Here is a 19263-nt window from a genome sequence, read left to right on the forward strand (position 1 = left end):
AAACTAAATTGAATTAAACTAAACAGAAATAAAATAATAAAAAGATGATGATAATAATAATAGGGTTTTTCTAACCTATGTCCAATAGGCATAGGATAAAAAATCAAAATAGGAAAGAATTAAATGCTACTCCCTCTTATTTACAATAAACTTCCTAATTTTTTTTTCCGTCTATTCACAATAACTTCCCTATTTCCTTTTTTGGTAAGTGTTTGTGTGATCCAAATTTAATTGTATGGTGTGGTAGTGTATTTGTGTGGTCCAAATTTAATTATATGGTAGGTTAGTGTTTTTCCTTAATATTTGTGCCAAAATGAAATGGGAGGTAATAACAAGGGTTATATGTAAAAAACCGTTGTTAAAAGTAATAACAACGGTTATATGTAAAAACCCGTTGTTAAAAGTAATAACAAGGGTTATATGTAAAAAACCGTTGTTAAAAGTAATAACAACGGTTATATGCAAAAAAACCGTTGTTAAAAGTAATAACAAGGGTTTTAAATAAATAACCGTTGTTATAACTTTTCAACTATTAACAACGGTTCTAAAATGAAACCCGTTGTGATTACTAATAACAACGGTTTTAAAGAAATAACTGTTGTTACTACTTTTCATAGAATTGCGCCAAAATATACTAACCTGATTAACAACGGTATTACATATAATGCGTTAATATGCATTGTTAATGGGGCGTTGTTAACTTGTTATTGCCTATATTTGTAGTAGTGTATATATTTAAATAAATATGAAATATTATACTAATATATTATTTAAGAGCGATCATTATTATTCACTAACTAAAGTACAAATCTAATGTATTGTGAAATATTGTATTTGTCGGGAATTTTTATTTTATTTATCTCTTTATAGTTTTCATAACCCATTTCATTATCATTAATTTAGTTCATTCAAGTATAATATTGGATGTAATTAAACTTAATTTATTTATTATATTAAAAAAATATATATACTTAGTGTACAAAAATACAATCACACTAAAACGGGCTCTAGATGCATGAAAACGAGTACTAGGTTCGTGAAAAGTGTTACATACATGAAAATAATTATTAGGTGCATGAAAATTAGTCAAATGTATTTCGCCTCAATTTCTGTCTAACTTATAATTTTTTACCAAGAAATATATTATCTAGACATTAAATTGTATGTCGAATCCAAATATGTCGTTATTTTAAAAATAAATTTTCCTCTCAATTATTGGCTTTTGGCCAATTCTGGCAAAGGAAACTCCTGACGGAAAACACGTCAGGAGCCCGTGTTTTGAAAGTTCCTGACGGATTTTCCGTCAGGAAAGTCAACAAAATATTGACTTTCCTGACGGATATTCCGTTAGGACTTTTCTATCAATAATGGAGTTTTGCCTGGTTTTGAGGAGGGGACATCTGACGGGATTTCTGTAAGTAATATTGTATAGTTGACGAATAATCCGTCAGAAACACGTCAGGCTCTGATGGCGCCATTGCTTTTTTCAACGCGCCAGTAACCTGTGTCGGATTCTGACGGAATATCTGTCAGTATTTTTTACTGAAGGAATATCCGTCAGTATTACGTCAGTTTCCCGAATTATCCGACGGTATGGAAAATACGTCAGAATTTCCCACGTTATTTTTGTAGTGTTTGTTTCTTACTGGATCTAAATTTATATATGTACCTCTTATATATTTAAGATGCACTTAATGAGTTATAGACGGAAATTAAGGCGAAATACATTCGACGTACAATTTAATAATATATTTACACATGACATCTAGAACGTTATAATAATTTTTCGTAATAATACCTAATAATTTTTCATATTATAATAATAAAAAAAATTCGCCTCAGTTTACTAAATATTTTTCGTTATAATAATATGACCTATAATGAATGTAAATTTTATATTAATTATATAAATTATAATTACAAATAATAAATACGATAGGTACATAAAATATTTAGTTTAATTTTTATCAAGTTCATTTAACTAACCTAGTATGTACATTGATCTAATACTGAAGGTACATTGAATATAAGTTAGAAGTACAATCAATAATGATTATATGTACATATTGTTTTAACTCAGGTCTTAACAAAGATATATATCAAAAGATATGCAAAATTGACAACAAGATGAATGTGTCACAATGGTAATATTAATGGCATTCAAACTAAGAGGTTATGGGATCGAGCCTTATCAAAGACTTTTTTTTAGGTTTGATTTAATAATAAATCTAATGTATAAAATAAAGAAATAAAAAATTTCCATAAATATAGTTAACTAGATGTAGTTAACAATTTAACTACAAATGTTAAATTACTAATCTAGCCTTAAACTAACTAATGAAAATTAACTCTAGTTTGCTACGTGTCACTATGTAGTTGGTTGTGTATGGAAAAACCATACACCCACTACTACAAATACAGGCAACTACAACGGCCCTTTAACAACGCTTATTCACGAAAATCATCAAAACACGTTGTAAAATTGATGCCGCGAATTTTACCAAACTTAATTACAACGGTTCTGTGTTGTTAACCGTTGTTATTGGTTTTAACAACGGGTCATACTTGAAAAACCGTTGTTAATATAAAAACTAATAACAACGGTTAAATTTTAACCGTTGTTAATAATTTGGCGCAAAATTAGTAAAAAGTAATTACAACGGTTTGTTTAGAACCCGTTGTTAATACTTTTTAACAACGGTTGTAGACTCAATAACCGTTGTTATTAATGTTATGAAAATCTTAAAAACAACAGATTGCTTTATTCTGCTATACGCTACAAAACATAAACACAAGCTAATACTGCTACTATATCATCCTCCATTCCTCCCTGATCGTCTCTCTGTCTTCATCTCCGTCACTGTTGTCACCGTCTTCTCTCGCTCATCATGTTTATCAATTAGGTATATATATGTTTCTTAGCAACGCTTATAGATATAGGATTTTTTGGGTTATTATCTAATTTGTTGATAATTTAGCTTAATTGCTTTCCTGAATTTCGTTTATTTGTTTGCTTATTATTGTATTTTCTGAATTAGTTGCTTATTATTACGAATGTAGAATAATGACTCGAACTTGGATGATTGATGCAAATATGAGTGACCGCACCTACAAGGATGGTTTAGCTGAATTTTATGAATTCGTTTCGAACAATATGAAAGGTTCTTCTAGTATTGCATGTCCTTGTGAAAGATGTGGTAATATTAGCTATATAGCTTTTCCGTACGTTAAAATACACCTAGAAAAGTGGAGATTTAGTCGATCCTATACACGTTGGATTTTTCATGGGGAATCATTAGAGGAAGAGAATAGCTCTGAAGAAGATGATGTTGAGGTACACGAAAGGCTAACTGATGATCCTGAGTTTGTCGAGTTTTTTGAGTTGGAAGAGTTGGAAGTAGAGAAGTTGAATGTTGGGTCTATAGATAATGAAGAGAATGATGATGAGTCGATTGCTTTTGAAGATGTAGGTGATGACACTAGTAATTGGGATGACCTTAACAACATGTATGAGAAGTTGTGTGAGTCCAAGCACCTCTCGTATCCTGGTTGTAAGTTCACAAAAATGTCGGCTGTGGTGAAGTTGTATAATATCAAGGGGGCAAATGGGGTGAGTGACACGTGTTTCACTAATTTTTTAGCCTTGATAAAGGAATTGCTTCCTGATGGTAATGTTCTACCTGTTAAGACATATGAGGCGAAAAAACTAATAAGAGGAGTGGGTATGAAATATGAGAAAATACATGCATGTCCAAATGATTGCATATTGTATCGGAAATTATATCAAAACTTAACCAATTGCCCTAAATGTTTGGAGTGGCGTTATAAGGATAAGGAAGGGATCCCGGCTAAGGTGTTGTGGTATTTTCCATTGATACCAAGAGTCATAAGGATTTATGCGAATCCCGATGATTCAAAAATGTTAACTTGGCATGAAACAGGAAGAATAAATGATGGAAAGCTAAGACACCCGGCAGATGGTATGCAATGGAAATCGTTCGACGCTAAGTATCCCGAGTTCGGCAATGAACCTAGAAACTTACGTCTAGCGCTGTCCACTGATGGAATGAACCCACACGGAAACATGAGTAGCCAACATAGTACTTGGCCAGTAGTGTTGGCTATTTATAACTTACCTCCATATGTGTGCATGAAAAGAAAGTATTTGATGTTGTCGTTGTTAATTTCCGGCCCTAAACAACCTGGAAATGATATAGATGTATATTTGGAACCTCTTCTAGATGATTTGCGATTGTTGTGGGATAGTGGGATAGAAGTATTTGATGCATATAAGAACGAAACTTTCAATTTGAGAGCGATGTTATTGTGTACAATAACTGACTATCCGGCTTATGGCGATCTTTCTGGGCACACAGTTCATGGGAAAGAGGCTTGTCCATTGTGTGGGGAGGATATCGAGTCTGAATACTTGAAGTCTTCTCGTAAGTGTGTGTATATGGGAAATAGGAGGTTCTTGTATCATGACCATTGTTATCGCAAGATGCAGAAAGCATTCAATGGAAGACAAGAACTTCGTCAACCTCCTAGAATTTTGAGTAGGCATGAAGTTTATCAGAAAGTAAAGCATATTGAGATATATTATGGGAAGAAGAGCGGCTCTAAATTGTCAACTCGTGGGTATAAGAAAAGATCCATATTTTTTGATAAACTTCCATATTGGCCTGACCTGGAGGTCAGGCATTGCCTCGATTTCATGCACATTGAGAAAAATGTCTGTGATAATATTATCAATACCCTTCTGAATGTTCCTGGTAAAACAAAGGATAACGCCGCATCTAGGGAAGATATGAAAATGATGGGTATTAGGCTAGAGTTGGCACCACAGAAGGGAGGTAATAGTACATTTTTACCGCCAGCAGCTTATACCCTTTCACGGAATGAGAAAAAAGAGTTATGTGCATGGTTGAATGGAATTAAAGTGCCACATGGTTATTCGTCGAACATCAAAAGCCTAGTGTCGATGCAAGACCTAAAACTCACCGGGTTAAAGTCACATGATTGTCACACTTTGATGCAAAAATTACTACCTGTGACTATTCGTTCCATTTTACCTGAAAAGGTAAGATATGCTATAACTAGATTCTGTCTCTTCTTCCAGTCCATATGCGAGAAAGTCATCGATCCCGATGACGCGGATTCATTGCAGGACCTCGTTGTAACCTCTCTTTGTCAGTTGGAAATGTATTTTCTACCCTCTTTCTTCACTATCATAATTCATCTGACCATTCACTTGGTTAGAGAGATTTTGTACCTTGGGCCCGTGTACTTGAGATACCAGTACCCTTTCGAAAGATTGATGAAAGTCTACAAGGACTATACATCTAATCGGTATCGTCCGGAAGGTTGTATTGTTGAATGCGCTATTTTAGACGAAGCTCTTTCATATTGTTACGCTCATTTCTCCCCCGAGGAGTTGATTGGCGTTCCTAAGAATCGTCATAGTGACTGGATGACCGGAAAAGGTATTAGGGGCCGGGTTGAAAAAATTGTGACCCGTGAAATGTTGCATTTAGCACACACGTATGTGCTAAACAACGAAGATAAGGTGCAACCTTATATTCAACAACATAAAGATGAGCTCAAATACGATCACCCAAACAAGACCGAGAAGTGGATTGCGAACGAGCATACGAAGACGTTTGCAGAGTGGTTTAGGAATATTGTCTTCGAGTGTACGGATCAAACTGGTGATGACATCTCTCCTAGGTTACTACGTCTTGGTTTAGGTCCAAATGCCAGGGTCACCTTTTACAACAGTTTTGCCATTAATGGATATACTTTTTACACCCGCGAGCAAGATGAGTTGAGCACAATGCAAAATAGTGGTGTGAGTTCTGAATTTGAGGTAATGAACTTTGCTACTTCAAAAGATAAAAAGCCTATTTGGGGAAAATGCCTTTATTATGGTGTTATTCAAGAAATATTGGTACTAGATTACATTGATTTCACAATGCCTTTGTTTCGATGTAACTGGGTTGATAACAACATCCATTGTGTCCGAAAGGATAAGATGGGATTTACGTTGGTCAATCTGGGTAAGGTTGGCAATAATAAGGATGATCCTTTCATAATGGCATCCCAAGCTAAACAAGTGTTCTATGTCACCGATCCTATGGATAAGAAGTGGTCATTGTCTTGTCTATAAGGAGTAGAAGGAGTAGTGCATCCGATAATGGTGATGATGATCGGGATGTCGTTTTTGAGGGAATGGATCACTCTACCACTGTATCTTATTTCGACGATGTTGACACTGATCATGATGACACTGAAAGCATCTATATGCGTGATGACCATGGTGAAGGTATTTGGGTTAACGAAGAAACTATGATATCCAAGAAACGTCCCCGATCCTGAGATAGTTCATCAGGACACTGTGATATGGACGACCAACATTTTGAGTCATTTTCAAACCAATAATTTGATGGTTTAATTTATTGGTAAATCAATAATGGTCATTGTTAAATAAAAATTCCCAAATTTGCATGGCATGGTAAATCCTGTAGCTTAGATATGCAAAGATGCATGCATCTTTGGTGTTGTCTTATTTTCTTGATCTTATTATTAGATGTAGATGTTTGGTGTTGAAATTGTTTGAATAATGTTGCGAAGATATGGTGCTTCATTTATTAAGATGTATTGTTACAGTTTGGACTGTAATGGAATTACAGTAATTTAAAAAATAAAAAAAGGTTCAACAATAACAACGGTTATATTTAAATTACCCGTTGTTAGTACTTTCAACAACGGTTATATTGAAATTACCCGTTGCTATTACTATCAACAACGGTTATAGTGACACTACCCGTTGTTATTATTTTCAACAACGGGTGTAGTACCTCTACCCGTTGTCAATGATTTTTTTGACATATTTCATTTTGGCGCAAATTTGGTGAAAATATATTACAACGGGTATATTTTAACCGTTGTAATAAAGTTTTGACAACGGTTGACTTTTATTGACCCGTTGTTATTAACATATAACAACGGTTTTGCTTTGAGAACCTGTTGTCAATAGTTTGTCTTAATAAAAAACTAATTTACAAACACATACAGCATACCATACACAAACACACACAACACCACTTCAACCGTTGGTATCCTGAGTTTATTCATCTCTCTTCCTCGCTTTTTACATTCTCGTCGCCGGCCGTCGCCCAGTTTCCGACGCCCAGATTTCGTTGCCTTCCCTTATGATCCTGCTCGTTCTCTTTATCATCATCATCATCAGGTATGTTCACTTTACTTTTGTGTTTCGTCATTAGGGTTTTAAGACGATCATCTTTTTTCTATTTCATGTATCTGTTTGTTTTTCGTCTTCTTTGTTATCTTTATCATCCCGCATCATCTACTTCACTCCTCTTATTAGGGTTTAGGATTTTAGAAGCTCAATCTGTTGTTTTAAATTTTCATTCCTATTAGGGTTTAGGGTTTTAGATAATACTCTGCATGTACGTACGTTGTTAAGTTGTTCATTTCCTATATCATTCATATTTGGGTTTTAGGATTATCATGGGTGAAAAACGGAAAAGAAGTCAAAAGAACAATAAGCCTGGGGATAATAAGCCTGGTGAGAGGGGTGCTACGAAGTGCCAGAGATGCCTTGCAGCTATAGCCGCTAAAGAACCGATGGAAATAACATGGAGTGAGAAGGGTTTCCCTACTGGTCCAAATGCGGGTTTTTTATCCAGTTGGATTGGATGTTGCACAAGACAGTTTGTGCCTATCCATTTAGATGATTTTAGAAATTTGAATCCAAAATTGGCGGAGTTATACTTGGCTCGTGTAAAGGAAGCCTTTATTATACCCGATGAAAGCCATGATAAGTATTTTATGCATAAGGCAGCGGATGTCCACAGGCAGTGGAGGTGTGACGTTGCTAGGGATTGGTTGTATGTGGACAAGGCAACGGGGGAGATGCGTAAGAGCCCACCGGGAGACAATAAGTGTCCCACCATCAGTCAGGAACAATGAGATCTTTTCAAAGAGATGAGAACTACTGAGAAGTTTCAGGTTAAATATCCTCGCCTTTTAATGATTTACCTATCATTTTTTTAATTAATGAGTCCTTTATATAATCTTTTTATTATCTCATCTACTTGCGCTTTTATATAATTATTTGAAGGTCGTTAGCAGAAGAAATCGTGCTAACATTTCATGCAAGAAGGGGAAATGGTATGTTTCTCGAGGCGGTTACAGAAAGATAAAAGAGAACCTCGTAAGTAGCATGCATTATTACCCTATGAGACTTTATTTTTTTAATCACACTTGGATTTGCATTGATACACATTTACATGTATAAATGTTACCATGTTAATGTGTAGGTGGCAAAGGGAGTGACCAACTTGGATCGGCATGTAACTTATAAAGAAGGGCACACGCTTAAAGGATCCCGGTCGTCGCGTGACAAATATGATGAGGAAGTGTTGGCCAACATAGTAAGCATTATTTTATTAAGACGAGTTCATTACTAACTTTATTATTTTAGTCACAAATATAATTTGAATTTTATTTAATATATTATAGGACAACGTATTGAAAGAGGTAGAAGAAGAGAAATTCACTCCCAGTGGTCGTAATGACGTTCTTGCTAGAGCGATCGGCCGACCCGAACATCCAGGTCGTTTGAGGGGCGTCCCGTTACAGGTTGGAGTAACGAAATATTATGGGACAACTGCCCCGATAAAGAAGAAAAGGAAGACTAAGTCTGAGAAGGCTGACATGGTACCATATAATCCACCAAGCGAGACTTTTAAGCGCTTGATTAATAAGTAAGTTTATAATACTGATTTATTTATAATAACATTAAGTTTCGATTTTTATTTATAGCAAAAAGCTCATTTTTGCCCCTAAAAAAATGAGTGTCTGCCTCTTTTTTTTTTTTTTTTTTTTAAAAAAAAGGGCATTTGAGAAGAGAAGAGCTAACGAGCAGGATCAACCCACGAAAGATTCTGATGATGGCCCTGATTTTATTACGATAACAGGGGTACGTGTTCAAATACAATACATTAAGTGCAAAAATCTGTGTTTAATACTAATACAATACCTAAAGTTCAAGATTCTGATGTGAGCCTTCTCTCGTCTGTTTGTTTTTATGTAATAATAGGCCCCTCGCCAGCCGGATAGCATACAATGTGGATACTACGTTTGTCGGTTCATGTTGGAGATTATTAGGCGAAGATATATCCTTATTCCAGATAAGGTTAGTAATTTAATAATGTGTTTATTATTTTTTTTAATAGAGCGATGTTGTCTTGCTTGCTGCTATACCATGATGTTGCTATGCAGTATTTGATGTTGTTACAATAATGTCTTGTCTTTGTTTTTTCCGCAGTATGTAATCAACCCGTCACAAGAGATTCGGCAGTACTCAAGTGTAGATATAGACGAGGTAAGGGACATGTTGGGCAAATAGGTCTTAGAAAATAGAAATGCATGATATTCAGAGTTTAGATCAGCTTATTAGTAAATTTTTTGTTGAAGTTAGGGAATGCTGATTAGTTCATGTAAATTTAACTCCTTGTAAGTATATATATATATATATATATATATATATATATATATATATATATATATATATATATATATATATATAATTAGGATCACATGAGTCCACCCTATCTTTTTGAGTCCCGTGAGTCCACTTATGTATCACACGCTCTACACAAAAATATCACGTTTTTTTTTTACAAAAAAAAAAAAAAAAAAATTTTTTTTTTTTTTTTTTTGTAAAAAGTTGTGATATTGTTTAGTATAACCCGTGATATTACAATATCACAAAAGTTATACTAAACAATATCACGGATCATACTAAACAATATCACTCTTCTGGACCACTTTCGCCAGTCACCAAATCTTCAATGTCACCTTCAATGTCGGTCATCCTACCTTTTTTGTCGACGACCCCCATGCCGGCGAGATCATTGCCGTTCACTACTCCTGTAGTGTGCCCGCTTCTTCTATTTTCGCTGCCATATCTCTCCCTTCTTCAACCTTCGACCTTCGATTGGTATATAGTGGTTTGGTGAATCGATTGTGGTGGATCCGGTGGCGTCGATGTTATGTCTTTGGTTGTCTTTGGATATTTGGGAATGGTATGGGTGGCTGGTGGTTTAAGGTCATTGGTAGGACTTGTCTGTGACAGATTTGGCGGTGGGTGTGTTAGTGAGGGTGGTTGTCGTGGTCGTGAGACGGATTGATGGATGGTAGTGTAGTACTAAGCCGGGGTGGTGGTCTTTGGTGGTCGACAAGGTGTGGCGTTTGGTCATGGGGTGGTTGTCGTCGATGATGGCGGGGTCCAGATATATAATATCACAACTTATACAAAATAATATCACTGGTTATACTAAAAAGTATCACGAAAAAACAGTAAAAAAGAAGGGTTGAGAATATTGTATGTCGGATCGCTCGTTGTCTACGATGACCATCGATCCATCAATGCCGGTGACATCTCCAAGCACCCATATGACACCAGCAAAGAGTCGACTACCATCGTCTCCACTCATTTTTCCCATCTTTTCATTCCGATGTCCGTATCCCATATCTTTAGCTGATTGTCACGATTATTTAGCTAGTTCGCTTGATAAAAGAAATCGAACGCACTTTTTTAATAATAAAAAAGAAGTTACTATTTAACGTAGAATGATCATTATTTATTCGAAAAGGAGTCATTATGTAACATTTCATTGATACTTATGGGAGACTTGATAAATAACCAAAAAGGTCAAAATGAGTTTGCTAGAAACATAGATAGAGAAGAAGAAAGTAGTAGAGTAGTAATGTAGACCACAGAAGGATTATCCCGTGATTTGGTGCCGCAGATATAACATATACAGATAAGCCTTCCTGGGTAGTGTGGGTCAAAGTTGTAACAAGTAGAAGACCACATTATTCGATTTTGATCATAGGAGCTGAGGCCATAGGTTCTGAGGTCATAGGAGCTGTAGGTATCCCAGTAATGCAGCTTCAGAGGTTTAATTTGAAAAAAAAAAAAATCATGATATTCTTATGTATAGCGTGTGATACATAAAGTGGACTCACGGGACTCAAAAATATAGGTGGACTCACCGGATCTTGCCTCTCTCTCTCTCTCTCTCTCTCTATATATATATATATATATATAAATGGGATCAAGTGAGTTCCTTAGTATAGGTGAGTCCCATGAGTCCTAATCTAAACCATTAGATTAGAACAAAATTAAGGGCTGAGATTGAATCTGAAAATAAAAGCCCTATATAAAACAACCAAACCCTAATTCTCTTCATTTCCCTTCCTACTGCTTCTCTCTCTTCCTCCCTTTCCCTCTCTTCCTCCCTTTCTCTCTCCGTCCCGCCTCCCAAACCAAACGCCGCCCTCTGCTCCTCCTGCCGCCCTCTGCTCCTCCTGCCGCCATTTGCTCCTCCTCGTCTCCTCCTTCCCATTCCTTTGCCGGCTCTCCCTTCTCCTCTCGGCCGCAGCCACCACGCCCTCCCTTTTTTTTTTTTTTAAATCTGCTGGTTGTGGTTTAATGGTGTCGTAGTGGGCGGTGGTTAATGGTGGTGGCCGTGGATGTGAGTTAGGTGTGGTCGATTTATTGTTTTTCAGTTTTTTTTCACTCTTTTTTGCAGAAAAGACGAAGGGGAGAGAAGAGTTGGCGGGATTTTGAAATTCGAAATTCGAAAAGGAAGAGAGGCGGGATTTTAGTGTAACACCCCCATATTCAGAGGAGCCTTAACTAGGCCTTCCTTAGCATATAAGGGCATTACCATCTCGGTTGCCCGAGGAAAGCAGTTACCAATCGTCAATAAAAGAACTATTAAGTTATATTACAAGTGATTCAAACCAAAATACAATACAAGGTACAACTCAAAGACTACTCGCTATGACCATCATATCTCGTGAAGACTCATCCCTGCCCGACTCCGGCTATCCACGACATCAACACCGCTAAGACCGATTGCTCACCATAAGGGATCACGGCAGACACATAACAAACAAACAACCACACAAGGTCAGTACTGAGATAAGACAAGACAACAACTACAATCAACAATACAAACGCCATTACCAACTCCAACCACAGTCACCACAACCCAAACAACTCACATCGATCGTCCACTTGGACCACCACGCCAGTGGGGGACCGCAGCCGTTCCCACCTAAGCCCCGCTCATCATACGAGCGATAACCCCGTCCCATTAATGTGCACATCCCCTTCCGTGGCGGGTTCCACGAAGGGCGAAACTAGGGCGTGAAGTCACTCCCGCAAGTGACCCCACTCACCGAGAACACATCTCGAGAACCATCACCAAGAAATCACAATCACAAACACAAGACAATCAATTACTCACAAACAATCACAATACTAACATAACGACCGACACACTAGACTATCTACGTAAACCGAGTAGGCGAACCTACCTTTAAGCGACCGCAACCAATCCATGCCGACGATAACACATCCAAAGAACGAAGCAATGCCTAATACCATCATGCAAATATCTATTACTAACAATCAAACCCTAACTATAGAGACAAGGACACGGATGATGATTGTGACATACCTATAGGGAGAGACAAAGCAAAAGACCGCTACCCGACTCAAGAGACGCTCTTCTAAGGCACAAGGATCTTCACAAAGGCTTCCATGGAGGTTTTGAGGTGAAGGGAAGGGAAAGAGGCGGCGAAGGATAGGAGGAAAGTGGCGGAAGTGATTTGCGGATTTAACAAAACGCGATATAAAACCCTCGCTGAAAACCAGGCACTCGATCGAGTACCCAACCTACTCGATCGAGTGGCCCCCTACTCGATCGAGTACCCTAGCTACTCGATCGAGTAGCCTCTACTCTATCGAGTACCACTCTTAAAACGCACCCCAAGATGGTCTTGGCACACTTCCCTAAGGTTACTCCCGCTCCCAAGGACAATCAACGCTGGTCAAAGGATCCCTAAAAGGGCGGGTATTACGTCTTCCCCCTAAAAAGAACTTCGTCCCCGAAGTTCAACTCACCTCTCCCGCTCATGGCACGGAACCAACCCAATCTCACCAATCTTCCCGATCAGGTCATCACCCCTTGTAAACACCATTCCCCCCCATGTCATCATCATCACCGTCCACAAATAAACCTATCGACTCTTGTCACTATCATGCAAGCTTTATCACATTCAACCGTTATTTTATATACACATAAAACATCCGACGCGCAGCGCGAATCGCCGCTCACGAACTTCCAACATACACTAATTACTGTCCAACCATCCATCTAGAACATGTCTCACATCAACTTTCATGTGGTACAACTAATGCCACCATGTTACTTGGCAACATGATTCAGATACAATCACACTTACTTTAAAGGACCAAAGAAAATAAGTCGTTATAATTCAACAACAATTTTTTTTTTTTTTTTTTTTTTTTTTTTTTTTTTTTTTTAACACATGACACCAACCGCCTTATAAACAACCACCAACAATATTATAAACAAGCAAAACACTATTCGAAAACAACCTTTTTATTTCGCGACATTACTCTTCCCCTCTAAAAAGGAACTTCGTCCCCGAAGTTCACCACCCAAATTACCACGCATTTTACTTATTATTTGATTCATGACATGGGTTAAACACGTTATCTATTGCGGACATTACTCGTTAAGCACGCAGTCGTTAAATTGGCAATTATACACTAACCACCGAACTAGTTAGCTGTCTTTCAGAGGGCACGATAATATGGTATGCACAAGCATAGGCGAAGTTACAACGGCGACAAATAGATCGTAAGGAGGCGTATGCAGTATTAAAGTAACAAGAACTTATTACCGCCTTACTAATTGTGACAAATACGCTTATAAACTTTAAGCACGACTTCCAACATATGAATTTAACAGTTCGAAGGTGTTACTACGCACTAATAGCCACATTAAACATTAAACTTGTCGTTATAAAACAATTGAACATTTTTAATTTCCAAAAACCCCCTGTAACAGTGACACTCGATCGAGTAAGTATCGGTACTCGATCGAGTACCATGCTACTCGATCGAGTGTGTTGGCTACTCGATCGAGTAGCCCGAGATCAGAATGTTTCCTTACCTCCTTTCCTGCAGCTACTCGATAGAGTGTGGGGTACTCTGTCGGGTACCTGCAGGTCAAGTTCTTTTCATAACCCGTCGTAAACCCAACGTATAACACATGATTGTCACATAAATTGAGTCGGGATGATGCCCCGACTCTCAATAATCCTGCAAAAGGTTAGAGTAGCAATTCCGGCCTTATGGCCAATCATACAGATCCGACTAAGTCTCAATAATAAAAAGGAAATAACTACCAAAGTCTAACAACAATATCACCATCTAACATCAACTACTATCAACAAAGACAAGGACGAGGAGTATCACTCCTCCTGCTGCTGCTGCTGCTGCTCGAACATCACCTCATCATCACCACCACCTGAAGTACCTGCTCCTGCTAACCCGATCCCCGCATCCACCCCTGCTCCTGCTCCTGGGCCCACGTACCATGGGGTCAAGCCACCGTAAGGGAAGGACCGAGGTGCCCCCACGTCGATCGATCCACCCCGTAGGCATGGAAAACCCCGAGTAGTTCCCAACTCCACTCCACCAAACCGGATGCGGTCCCTCGGTCCCCTATCCCCCGAGTGTATGCCATCTCGTACATGTTCCGGAGTGTCAAAGTAGATGACACTCTCTCCGACAAGTAGCTGGACCGCGTCTCTCCGGGTGTCGAGATAGGGGTAGTACGGAAAGGCTGCCGGTCTTTGGTCTTCTTCTTCTTCTTGTGGTGCCTCCGGCTGTGGCCTAGTCCCCGAGGCCCTCTCCCTCACTCGACGGGGTCCCCTCACCACTCTGGGTCTCTCCACCCTCTGGACTTCCGCATTCTCGCCCTTCGTCGCTCCGGCATCTCCTGGAGGATGGTGCCATCAATGAGATAGGTCTGCAGCTGGCGGGGTCCGTCATCATCCTCCTCCTCCTCGTCATCTGGGTCCACAGTCACCACTGTCGGCTCCAAGGGCTCCGTGGCTGGGAGGTGCTCAGGAGCTGGAATCTTCATCCAACTCATCCCCCACACCCTCCATGCTAGGCTACCGTCAGCCAAGGTTCTTAACCATTTCAGGTCGAGGTAGTATTCACGATCCATGGTAGGCACAGGGGTAACTAGAGGCACGTATGCCGAAGAGGCCTCAAAAGAGGTTAGCTTTTCAGCTAACCGAGTGGCAATAGCACCACAGCTCAAGTATCGAGAAGGAGAAGAAGCCATCAAGGCAAGAGCAGCACAAACTATGGAAGGAGCATTGAAGACCACTTTCTTGGTCCGCTCCGGGTTCATGTACGACATCAGAAGTAAGACCTCATGGTTGTTCAACTTACTGATATCCTTTCTATCATAGAGGAGGTTTGAAAGAGAACGGAGGAAGATTCTCAAGGTGATGTCTTTGAACGTCATTAATCAAAGATATTGCTCGAGGTGGGAGCTTGCTTCCCAGTCAAGCAAGGCATTAGGCGGCAGACGCCGCACTCAGCTGGAATGTCGGTGATGGAGTCCTTGGGAGGCTTGGCCAACCCAAGGTGAGAGGCAAACAAATCCATGGTCAACAAAAACGGTATTCATCAATCTAAACTCAACATCGACCCGCTAGGTCATAGTTAAAGGAACTCATGAATTCTAGGGTAAGGAAGGGGTAAGTGTGCTTCCTCGGCCTATACAAACCAAGAAAAACCCAAGGTCTCGAATATATGACGGACATCCGTCTCTATTTCCAACTCTTCTAACACACCGGTGTCTATACACTTTGTGGGTCTCATCTTGCGTTTTTGTAAAGCTACAAAACGCTCCCTTTGCTTAAAGTCAACAAAAACAACAGAAGGGTACTCGAAATCTGCGGTACAACCGGTCCACTAGCCTCCCCCCTCTCAAGTGGATCAACCCTTCCCCGTTTACTCTGACGGGTTCCAAGGTTTAGTCTCGGCATCTGCTTTAGACATATGTTCAAACAATTTATATAAACATGCAAGCATATACTTCATGTAATTTGGGTTCTATATACTTAGTAAGTTTACTAATTCATCAACCAGTTCCATATTTGAAGCACATAAATCATGTCACCAAACTTAGTTGCTCAGCTAGGTACACACCAATTTTCCAACCATTCTCAGCATGTGAAGCACATATTTCACGTTGTTACTTTGAGTATGAAAATAAGTATACATGTTCATTAGCAGTTTCTACGATTTCAACACACAAGTTCATATTATTACTACTCATAAGGCATAGTGGTGAAAGTAATTATCATGATGGCCGCATATGTTCAGCGAATTTGAATACCCTATCATGCTTCTAAGGGTTGTTCTAGTACATTGCTAATTACATGTTACTAATTCAAGAGAATGAATAATTTATGACAAATCTATATCACCCTTCACTATTATGTAAAACAACTCAATCAAAATTTTCAGACGGTCTTTACAGCAGTGAAAATTGTGGCATGTATTCATCAATCGTTGTTTCTATTATCATATTGAAGTTCAATTCATGCTTATATTGTCAATTACAACATCAATTTTCTAATTCTAAGTCACGAATTTCTCATAAGGCACTTTTAAGACGGAGTTTTAAGGCAACTTTCTAAGGGTAAAATCATCAAAATCTACCCTTCAACATGATATAATCAATACTTAAGGCTCAATACTACCATTTAACCATTGTAAAACAACCAAAAATCGTTTTCAATTTTGGGAACCCTAGAAATTTCGGGTTCATCTTGTGCAATTTCTAATCTAATCTACAGCAATTAGTCACCAACAAACATGGAAAAGAGGCATGTGAATCATATTTCAACTATTTAAAGCAACTATTACATCATGTGAATCGAAAACTTCAGATTATCTCATCATTCTAACACATTCAAAGTAACAAAAAAAATCACATAAATTAAGAAGAATAACATACCTTGATTGATTAGTAAGGTAAAGAAACGAATTAAACAAGGAAATCAACCCCAAGAGTCACTACTAACCCAAGAGAAAGAGAGGATTTGAGAGGAGAAGTAAGGAATTGAGAGTGTTTAAGTGTGGGTGTGTCGAAAAATAGAGAAATAAGAAGAAGAAATAGAAAGATGGAGGGTTTTAAGAAAACCCGTAGGAATTACTGCCCAGTAACCTACTCGATCGAGTGCCTGGGGTACTCGATCGAGTACCACCCTACTCGATCGAGTAGGGGCTAAATCGTCGAGTATCTGCAGGAAATTTTCCAAATCCCGACGCTATTGCCTCCTAACTAGATCGAGTGAGGTCTACTCGGTCAAGTAAGCACTCGCACTCGGTCAAGTATAGCTAAGTACGAAGTAACTTGAAGATTCCTGCAAAACAACACCACGTGTCGATTCCGACTAAGTTCGGAATTCGGCACTCATTACCAAGTTCATTCATGCGTTTCTATTATTAACAAAGCCTACCATATCGTCAATCAAACGGAGTTTATTCCACTTACACTACACTCATTACTCTACTCGGTTTACCTGCTACCGAATCTTCCATAGACATAACCACATCGTCGTATTACATTTAAGTTTACTTTATATGTATTACTACCAAATTGAAACATTTAAATTAATGTTAGTTCATTCTTTTACGTATTACATAAATGCATACTTTTCAAACAAATTAATCTACCAGGTTTCACATTCTATCATAAGCAATTTATCTTACTTAAATCAAATATTACGCAGCGGAAAAGTTTCAACTAAATAGCAAAGCATATACACCTTACCATATACCATGGTTCGGATTATTACTCGTCTATACTATAATTATCATTATAATCATCGCGGTAGGATCTATAATCTCACTTACAACTCCCGTCATCATAAATTCTATGGCAACTACCCACGTGTTCACTATTCATATTACACATTCGATTTCACACTTTCACGCATCTCCATGACGAGAAATTTCGTCACGCATCACATAGCTATCATATAGGTTCACTAATCATTCAAAGAACTCCATAACTTCGTCAACAATTACCATATTCGATCCAAGCATTACTATCACACCGCTATTAATTCTAACAAAACTTAACCGGAGGTACTCCGGCACAATTAACATACATAGCACACATAGACACACGGACTCCACATTCCCATCCCATGTGACTGGCTTAAGCGTCATGGGGCCAAGATTTTGAAATGAGGGCGCCTACTCACCCAAAATCTAGCATCAGCCGGGGCTCCCATTACACATACACCAGGTTCATTTTATTAGACTCTCTACATTCGTTATGTTCATTTGTTACAGGTTCCAAAATCGTCGCTCTGATACCACTTTGTAACACCCCCATATTCAGAGGAGCCTTAACTAGGCCTTCCTTAGCATATAAGGGCATTACCATCTCGGTTGCCCGAGGAAAGCAGTTACCAATCGTCAATAAAAGAACTATTAAGTTATATTACAAGTGATTCAAACCAAAATACAATACAAGGTACAACTCAAAGACTACTCGCTATGACCATCATATCTCGTGAAGACTCATCCCCGCCCGACTCCGGCTATCCACGACATCAACACCGCTAAGACCGATTTGCTCACCATAAGGGATCACGGCGGACACATAACAAACAAACAACCACACAAGGTCGATCGAGATAAGACAAGACAACGACAACTACAATCAACAATACAAACGCCATTACCAACTCCAACCACAATCACCACAACCCAAACAACTCACATCGATCGTCCACCCTGGACCAGCCCGCCCCGGTGGGGGACCGCAGCCGTTCCCACCTAAGCCCCGCTCATCATACGAGCGATAACCCCGTCCCATTAATGTGCACATCCCCTTCCGTGGCGGGTTCCACGAAGGGCGAAACTAGGGCGTGAAGTCACTCCCGCAAGTGACCCCACTCACCGAGAACGCATCTCGAGAACCATCACCGAATCACAATCACAAACACAAGACAATCAATTACTCACAAACAATCACAATACTAACATAACGACCGACACACTAGACTATCTACGTAAACCGAGTAGGCGAACCTACCTTTAAGCGACCGCAACCAATCCATGCCGACAGATAACACATCCAAAGAACCAAGCAACGCCTAATACCATCATGCAAATATCTATTACTAACAATCAAACCCTAACTATAGAGACAAGGACACGGATGATGATTGTGACATACCTATAGGGAGAGACAAAGCAAAAGACCGCTACCCGACTCAAGAGACGCTCTTCTAAGGCACAAGGAT

Source organism: Silene latifolia, chromosome 10 (genome assembly GCF_048544455.1).
Source record: "Silene latifolia isolate original U9 population chromosome 10, ASM4854445v1, whole genome shotgun sequence".
In the NCBI taxonomy this organism is placed as follows: domain Eukaryota; kingdom Viridiplantae; phylum Streptophyta; class Magnoliopsida; order Caryophyllales; family Caryophyllaceae; genus Silene; species Silene latifolia.